The following is a 10,045-nucleotide window of genomic DNA, read 5'->3' on the forward strand; positions in this document are numbered from 1 at the left end:
TGTTTGGCAGGGTAGCCGAGTGTTTAGAGTGTAGAGGGCAGGGTAGACTAGTGTTTAGAGTGTAGAGGTGGCAGGGCAGCCTAGTGGTTAGAGTGTAGAGGTGACAGGGTAGACTATTGGTTAGAGTGTAGAGGTGGCAGGGCAGCCTAGTGGTTAGAGTGTAGAGGTGGCAGGGTAGACTAGTGGTTAGAGTGTAGAGGTGGCAGGGCAGCCTAGTGGTTAGAGTGTAGAGGAGGCAGGGCAGCCTAGTGGTTAGAGTGTAGAGGAGGTAGGTAGCCTAGTGGTTAGAGTGTAGAGGAGGCTGGTAGCCTAGTGGTTAGAGTGTAGAGGTGGCAGGGTAGCCTAGTGGTAGAGTGTAGAGGTGGCAGGGTAGCCTAGTGGTTAGAGTGTAGAGGTGGCAGGGCAGCCTAGTGGTTAGAGTGTAGAGGAGGCTGGTAGCCTAGTGGTTAGAGTGTAGAGGTGGCAGGGCAGCCTAGTGGTTAGAGTGTAGAGGAGGCTGGTAGCCTAGTGGTTAGAGTGTAGAGGTGGCAGGGTAGTCTAGTGGTTAGAGTGTAGAGGCGGCAGGGTAGCCTAGTGGTTAGAGTGTAGAGGTGGCAGGGTAGCCTAGTGGTTAGAGTGTAGAGGTGGCAGGGTAGACTAGTGGTTAGAGTGTAGAGGTGGCAGGGTAGCCGAGTGTTTAGAGTGTAGAGGTGGCAGGGTAGACTAGTGTTTAGAGTGTAGAGGTGGCAGGGTAGCCTAGTGGTTAGAGTGTAGAGGCGGCAGGGTAGCCTAGTGGTTAGAGTGTAGAGGTGGCAGGGTAGCCTAGTGGTTAGAGTGTAGAGGTGGCAGGGTAGCCTAGTGGTTAGAGTGTAGAGGCGGCAGGGTAGCCTAGTGGTTAGAGTGTAGAGGCGGCAGGGTAGCCTAGTGGTTAGAGTGTAGAGGCGGCAGGGTAGCCTAGTGGTTAGAGTGTCGGCAGGGTAGCCTTGGTTAGAAGGCGGCAGGGTAGCCTCAGTGGTTAGAGTGTAGAGGCGGCAGGGTAGCCTAGTGGTTAGAGTGTAGAAGGGTAGCCTAGTGGTTAGAGTTTTGCAGGGTGCCTAGTGGTTAGAGTGCAGAGGCGGCAGGGTAGCCTAGTGGTTAAAGAGGTGGCAGGGTAGCCTAGTGGTTAGAGTGTAGAGGTGGCAGGGTAGCCTAGTGGTTAGAGTGTAGAGGTGGCAGGGTAGCCTAGTGGTTAGAGGTTGGCGTGCCTTGTGTATTATTCATATCTGCCTTGAAATGCCTTCATTAAAGGCCCTGTGCAGTTAAACATGTGATTTTGCTGTATTTTCTTTAAATACTAACTGCTCATTTGGGAAGAATTCAGACTCCTCTGTTGAGGCTCCATATCTATATAATCTACAGGTCCTCTGTGGAGGCTCCATATCTATATAATCTACAGGTCCTCTGTGGAGGCTCCATATCTATATAATCTACAGGTCCTCTGTGGAGGCTCCATATCTATATAATCTATAGGTCCTCTGTGGAGGCTCCATATCTATATAATCTACAGGTCCTCTGTGGAGGCTCCATATCTATATAATCTACAGGTCCTCTGTGGAGGCTCCATATCTATATAATCTACAGGTCTCCAATGGAGGCTCCATATCTATATAATCTACAGGTCCTCTGAAGTGGCTCCATATCTATATAATCTACAGGTTCTCTATGGAGGCTCCATATCTATATAATCTATAGGTCCTCTGTGGAGGCTCCATATCTATATAATCTACAGGTCCTCTGTGGAGGCTCCATATCTATATAATCTATAGGTCCTCTGTGGAGGCTCCATATCTATATAATCTATAGGTCCTCTGTGGAGGCTCCATATCTATATAATCTACAGGTCTCCAATGGAGGCTCCATATCTATATAATCTACAGGTCCTCTGAAGTGGCTCCATATCTATATAATCTATAGGTCCTCTGTGGAGGCTCCATATCTATATAATCTACAGGTCCTCTGTTGAGGCTCCATATCTATATAATCTACAGGTCCTCTGTGGAGGCTCCATATCTATATAATCTACAGGTCCTCTGTGGAGGCTCCATATCTATATAATCTACAGGTCCTCTGTGGAGGCTCCATATCTATATAATCTACAGGTCCTCTGTGGAGGCTCCATATCTATATAATCTAAAGGTCCTCTGTGGAGGCTCCATATCTATATAATTACAGGTCCTCTATGGAGGCTCCATATCTATATAATCTACAGGTTCTCTATGGAGGCTCCATATCTATATAATTACAGGTCCTCTATGGAGGCTCCATATCTATATAATCTACAGGTCCTCTGTTGAGGCTCCATATCTATATAATCTACAGGTCCTCTGTGGAGGCTCCATATCTATATAATCTACAGGTCCTCTGTGGAGGCTCCATATCTATATAATCTACAGGTCCTCTGTGGAGGCTCCATATCTATATAATCTACAGGTCCTCTGTGGCGGCTCCATATCTATATAATCTACAGGTCCTCTGTGGAGGCTCCATATCTATATAATCTACAGGTCCTCTGTGGAGTACCTGACATGATGACTCCTTGCTGTCCCCAGTCCACCTGGCCATGCTGCTGCTCCAGTTTCAACTGTTCTGCCTTACTATTATTCAACCATGCTGGTCATTTATGAACATTTGAACATCTTGGCCACGTTCTGTTATAATCTCCACCCGGCACAGCCAGAAGAGGACTGGCCACCCCACATATGCTCTCTCTAATTCTCTCTTTCTTTCTCTCTCTCGGAGGACCTGAGCCCTTGGACCGTGCCCCAGGACTACCTGACATGATGACTCCTTGCTGTCCCCAGTCCACCTGACTGTGCTGCTGCTCCAGTTTCAACTGTTCTGCCTTACTATTATTCGACCATGCTGGTCATTTATGAACATTTGAATATCTTGGTCATGTTCTGTTATAATCTCTACCCGGCACAGCCAGAAGAGGACTGGCCACCCCACATAGCCTGGTTCCTCTCTAGGTTTCTTCCTAGGTTTTGGCCTTTCTAGGGAGTTTTTCCTAGCCACCGTGCTTTTACACCTGCATTGTTTGCTGTTTGGGGTTTTAGGCTGGGTTTCTGTACAGCACTTTGAGATATCAGCTGATGTACGAAGGGCTATATAAATACATTTGATTTGATTTGATTTGATTTGGAGGCTCCATATCTATATAATCTACAGGACCTCTGTTGAGGCTCCATATCTATATAATCTACAGGTCCTCTGTGGAGGCTCCATATCTATATAATCTACAGGTCCTCTGTGGAGGCTCCATATCTATATAATCTACAGGTCCTCTGTGGAGGCTCCATATCTATATAATCTACAGGTCCTCTGTGGAGGCTCCATATCTATATAATCTACAGGTCCTCTGAAGTGGCTCCATATCTATATAATCTATAGGTCCTCTGTGGAGGCTCCATATCTATATAATCTACAGGTCCTCTGTTGAGGCTCCATATCTATATAATCTACAGGTCCTCTGTGGAGGCTCCATATCTATATAATCTACAGGTCCTCTGTGGAGGCTCCATATCTATATAATCTACAGGTCCTCTGTGGAGGCTCCATATCTATATAATCTAAAGGTCCTCTGTGGAGGCTCCATATCTATATAATCTAAAGGTCCTCTGTTGAGGCTCCATATCTATATAATCTACAGGTCCTCTGTGGAGGCTCCATATCTATATAATCTACAGGTCCTCTGTGGAGGCTCCATATCTATATAATCTAAAGGTCCTCTGTGGAGGCTCCATATCTATATAATCTAAAGGTCCTCTGTTGAGGCTCCATATCTATATAATCTACAGGTCCTCTGTGGCGGCTCCATATCTATATAATCTACAGGTCCTCTGTGGAGGCTCCATATCTATATAATCTACAGGTCCTCTGTGGCGGCTCCATATCTATATAATCTACAGGTCCTCTGTGGAGGCTCCATATCTATATAATCTACAGGTCCTCTGTGGAGGCTCCATATCTATATAATCTACAGGTCCTCTGTGGAGGCTCCATATCTATATAATCTAAAGGTCCTCTGTGGAGGCTCCATATCTATATAATCTACAGGTCCTCTGTGGAGGCTCCATATCTATATAATCTAAAGGTCCTCTGGGGAGGCTCCATATCTATATAATCTACAGGTCCTCTGTTGAGGCTCCATATCTATATAATCTACAGGTCCTCTGTGGAGGCTCCATATCTATATAATCTACAGGTCCTCTGTGGAGGCTCCATATCTATATAATCTACAGGTCCTCTGTGGAGGCTCCATATCTATATAATCTACAGGTCCTCTGTGGAGGCTCTGTGTTTTTAAGTCGGTAACTGTGATCTGTGATCTTAATTTAGCCTGATGTAGCTGTGCTCTGGTTAATTTAGCCTGATGTAGCTTGAACGTGCCTGTACGTGTGTGCGGCCTGCATTTCTGCCTGCATTTCTGCCTGCATTTCTGCCTGCATTTCTGCCTGCATATCTGCCTGTATGTCTGTATGTGTGTATGTGTGAGTGAGTGTGTTTCTTAACACCATTAGCTGTAAAGGGTGAATCTGATAAGGACGGTGCTGTAATGAGATGCCTCAGATGATTATGGGATGGTTGTCAGCGCTGCCTGGAGAAGGAAGCCCTGAGTCCAGGCATCACGCACAGGGAGCAGACAGGGTGTCACACACACACACACACACACACACACACACACACACACACACACACACACACACACACACACACTGATGCTGCTGACCCACCATCATTTTGATGATGCACTTAAAAAGTCTTGCAGGGTCATAGTTAATGAATTACCTTCCCAGCATCCATGCTGTTATTACCTGCCCCATGCAATCGAGACAAAGACAAAGTGTCCGTCCCCAATTGGCACCCTATACCCTATTTAGTGCACTACTTTTGACCAGGACCAATGGTAGAGCACTATGTAGGGAATAGGGTGCCATTTTGGATGCACTTGCACAGTACCACCACCTCACAGGGAGCAGAGCTCTGATATAATCTTGTCTTAACAGAGAGAGGAGGAATTAACAGAGAGAGAGAGGAGGAATAATGGAGAGGAGGAATAACAGAGAGAGGAGGGATAACAGAGAGGAGGAATAACGGAGAGGAGGAAAACATAGAGAGGAGGAATAACAGAGAGAGGAGGAATAACGGAGAGGAGGAATAACAGATAGAGGAGGAATAACAGAGAGAGGAGGAATAACAGAGAGAGGAAGGATAACAGAGAGAGGAGGAATAACAGAGAGAGGAGGGATAACAGAGAGAGGAGGAATAACAGAGAGGAGGAATAACGGAGAGGAGGAATAACAGAGAGAGGAGGAATAACAGAGAGGAGGAATAACAGAGAGAGGAGGAATAACAGAGAGGAGGAATAACAGAGAGAGGAGGAATAACAGAGAGAGGAAGGATAACAGAGAGAGGAGGAATAACAGAGAGAGGAGGAATAACAGAGAGAGAGGAGGAATAACAGAGAGAGGAGGGATAACAGAGAGGAGGAATAACAGAGAGAGGAGGAATAACAGAGAGAGGAGGAATAACAGATAGAGGAGGAATAACAGAGAGAGAGGAGGAATAACAGAGAGAGGAGGGATAACAGAGAGGAGGAATAACAGAGAAAGGAGGAATAACAGAGAGAGGAGGAATAACAGATAGAGGAGGAATAACAGAGAGGAGGAATAACAGAGAGGAGGAATAACAGAGAGGAGGAATAACAGAGAGGAGGAATAACAGAGAGAGGAAGGATAACAGAGAGGAGGAATAACAGAGAGAGGAGGAATAACAGAGAGGAGGAATAACAGAGAGGGGAGGGATAACAGAGAGGAGGAATAACGGAGAGGAGGAAAACATAGAGAGGAGGAATAACAGAGAGAGGAGGAATAACGGAGAGGAGGAATAACAGAGAGAGGAGGAATAACAGAGATGAGGAATAATGGAGAGGAGGAATAACAGAGAGAGGAGGGATAACAGAGAGGAGGAATAACGGAGAGGAGGAAAACATAGAGAGAAATAACAGAGAGAGGAGGAATAACAGAGAGAGGAGGAATAACAGATAGAGGAGGAATAACAGAGAGGAGGAATAACAGATAGAGGAGGAATAACAGAGAGAGGAGGAATAACAGAGAGAGGAAGGATAACAGAGAGAGGAGGAATATAAAAGAGAGAGGAGGGATAACAGAGAGGAGGAATAACGGAGAGGAGGAATAACAGAGAGAGGAGGAATAACAGAGAGGAGGAATAACAGAGAGAGGAGGAATAACAGAGAGGAGGAATAACAGAGAGAGGAGGAATAACAGAGAGAGGAGGAATAACAGAGAGAGGAGGAATAACAGAGAGAGGAGGAATAACAGAGAGAGAGGAGGAATAACAGAGAGAGGAGGGATAACAGAGAGGAGGAATAACAGAGAGAGGAGGAATAACAGAGAGAGGAGGAATAACAGATAGAGGAGGAATAACAGAGAGAGAGGAGGAATAACAGAGAGAGGAGGGATAACAGAGAGGAGGAATAACAGAGAGAGGAGGAATAACAGAGAGAGGAGGAATAACAGATAGAGGAGGAATAACAGAGAGGAGGAATAACAGAGAGGAGGAATAACAGAGAGGAGGAATAACAGAGAGGAGGAATAACAGAGAGAGGAAGGATAACAGAGAGGAGGAATAACAGAGGGAGGAGGAATAACAGAGAGGAGAAATAACAGAGAGAGGAGGAATAACAGATAAAGGAGGAATAACGGAGAGGAGGAATAACAGAGAGAGGAGGAATAACAGAGAGGAGGAATAATGGAGAGGAGGAATAACAGAGAGAGGAGGGATAACAGAGAGGAGGAATAACGGAGAGGAGGAAAACAGAGAGGAGGAATAACAGAGAGAGGAGGAATAACAGATAGAGGAGGAATAACAGAGAGGAGGAATAACAGATAGAGGAGGAATAACAGAGAGAGGAGGAATAACAGAGAGAGGAAGGATAACAGAGAGAGGAGGAATAACAGAGAGAGAGGAGGAATAACAGAGAGAGAGGAGGATAACAGAGAGAGGAGGGATAACAGAGAGGAGGAATAACAGAGAGAGGAGGAATAACAGAGAGAGGAGGAATAACAGATAGAGGAGGAATAACAGAGAGGAGGAATAACAGAGAGAGGAAGGATAACAGAGAGGAGGAATAACAGAGAGAGGAGGAATAACAGAGAGGAGGAATAACAGAGAGGGGAGGGATAACAGAGAGGAGGAATAACGGAGAGGAGGAAAACATAGAGAGGAGGAATAACAGAGAGAGGAGGAATAACGGAGAGGAGGAATAACAGAGAGAGGAGGAATAACAGAGAGGAGGAATAATGGAGAGGAGGAATAACAGAGAGAGGAGGGATAACAGAGAGGAGGAATAACGGAGAGGAGGAAAACATAGAGAGGAGGAATAACAGAGAGAGGAGGAATAACAGAGAGAGGAGGAATAACAGATAGAGGAGGAATAACAGAGAGGAGGAATAACAGATAGAGGAGGAATAACAGAGAGAGGAGGAATAACAGAGAGAGGAGGGATAACAGAGAGGAGGAATAACGGAGAGGAGGAATAACAGAGAGAGGAGGAATAACAGAGAGGAGGAATAACAGAGAGAGGAGGAATAACAGAGAGAGGAGGAATAGCAGAGAGAGGAAGGATAACAGAGAGAGGAGGAATAACAGAGAGAGGAGGAATAACAGAGAGAGAGGAGGAATAACAGAGAGAGGAGGGATAACAGAGAGGAGGAATAACAGAGAGAGGAGGAATAACAGAGAGAGGAGGAATAACAGATAGAGGAGGAATAACAGAGAGAGAGGAGGAATAACAGAGAGAGGAGGGATAACAGAGAGGAGGAATAACAGAGAGAGGAGGAATAACAGAGAGAGGAGGAATAACAGATAGAGGAGGAATAACAGAGAGGAGGAATAACAGAGAGGAGGAATAACAGAGAGGAGGAATAACAGAGAGAGGAAGGATAACAGAGAGGAGGAATAACAGAAGGAGGAGGAATAACAGAGAGGAGAAATAACAGAGAGAGGAGGCATAACAGAGAGGAGGAATAACAGAGAGAGGAGGAATAACAGAGAGAGGAGGAATAATGGAGAGGAGGAATAACAGAGAGAGGAGGAAAACATAGAGAGGAGGAATAACAGAGAGAGGAGGAATAACAGAGAGAGGAGGGATAACAGAGAGGAGGAATAACGGAGAGGAGGAATAACAGAGAGAAGAGGAAAACATAGAGAGGAGGAATAACAGAGAGAGGAGGAATAACGGAGAGGAGGAAAACATAGAGGAGGAATAACAGAGAGAGGGAAGGATAACAGAGAGAGAGGAGGAATAACAGAGAGAGAGGAGGAATAACAGAAAGGAGGAATAACAGAGAGGAGGAATAACAGAGAGGAGGAATAACAGAGAGAGAGGAGGAATAACAGAGAGAGGAGGAATAACAGAGAGAGAGGAGGAATAACAGAGAGAGAGGAGGAATAACAGAGAGACAGGAGGAATAACAGAGAGGAGGAATAACAGAGAGGAGGAATAACGGAGAGAGGAGGAATAACAGATAAAGAGGAGGAATAACAGATAGAGGAGGAATAACAGATAGAGAGGAGGAATAACAGAGAGATAGAATAACAGAGAGGAAGAATAACAGAGAGAGGAGGAATAACACAGAGAGAGGAGATATAACAGAGAGAGAGGAGGAATAACACAGAGAGTGGAGGAATAACACAGAGAGAGGAGGAATAACACAGAGAGAGGAGGAATAACACAGAGAGAGGAGGAATAACAGAGAGAGGAGGAATAACAGAGAGAGGAGGAATAACACAGAGGATGAATAACACAGAGAGTGGAGGAATAACACAGAGAGTGGAGGAATAACAGAGAGAGAGGAGGAATAACAGAGAGAGAGGAGGAATAACACAGAGAGTGGAGGAATAACACAGAGAGAGGAATAACAGAGAGAGAGGAGGAATAACACAGAGAGTGGAGGAATAACAGAGAGAGTGGAGGAATAACACAGAGAGAGGAGGAATAACACAGAGAGTGGAGGAATAACAGAGATAGAGGAGGAATAACAGAGAGGATGAATAACACAGAGAGTGGAGGAATAACACAGAGAGAGTGGAGGAATAACACAGAGAGAGAGGAGGAATAACAGAGAGAGTGGAGGAATAACAGAGAGGAGGAATAACGGAGAGGAGGAAAACAGAGAGGAGGAATAACAGAGAGAGGAGGATTAACAGAGAGAGGAGGAATAACAGATAGAGGAGGAATAACAGAGAGGAGGAATAACAGATAGAGGAGGAATAACAGAGAGGATGAAATAACAGAGAGAGGAGGAATAACAGAGAGGAGGAATAACAGAGAGAGGAGGAATAACAGAGAGAGGAAGGATAACAGAGAGAGGAGGAATAACAGAGAGAGAGGAGGAATAACAGAGAGAGAGGAGGAATAACAGAGAGAGGAGGGATAACAGAGAGGAGGAATAACAGAGAGAGGAGGAATAACAGAGAGAGGAGGAATAACAGATAGAGGAGGAATAACAGAGAGAGAGGAGGAATAACAGAGAGAGGAGGGATAACAGAGAGAGGAGGAATAACAGAGAGAGGAGGAATAACAGAGAGAGGAGGAATAACAGATAGAGGAGGAATAACAGAGAGGAAGAATAACAGAGAGGAGAAATAACAGAGAGGAGAAATAACAGAGAGAGGAGGCATAACAGAGAGAGGAGGAATAACAGAGAGAGGAGGAATAACAGAGAGAGGAGGAATAATGGAGAGGAGGAATAACAGAGAGAGGAGGAAAACATAGAGAGGAGGAATAACAGAGAGAGGAGGAATAACAGAGAGAGGAGGAATAACAGAGAGAGGAGGGATAACAGAGAGGAGGAATAACGGAGAGGAGGAATAACAGAGAGAAGAGGAAAACATAGAGAGGAGGAATAACAGAGAGAGGAGGAATAACGGAGAGGAGGAAAACATAGAGGAGGAATAACAGAGAGAGGGAAGGATAACAGAGAGAGAGGAGGAATAACAGAGA

Source organism: Oncorhynchus nerka, linkage group LG11, assembly GCF_034236695.1.
Source record: "Oncorhynchus nerka isolate Pitt River linkage group LG11, Oner_Uvic_2.0, whole genome shotgun sequence".
NCBI lineage: Eukaryota > Metazoa > Chordata > Actinopteri > Salmoniformes > Salmonidae > Oncorhynchus > Oncorhynchus nerka.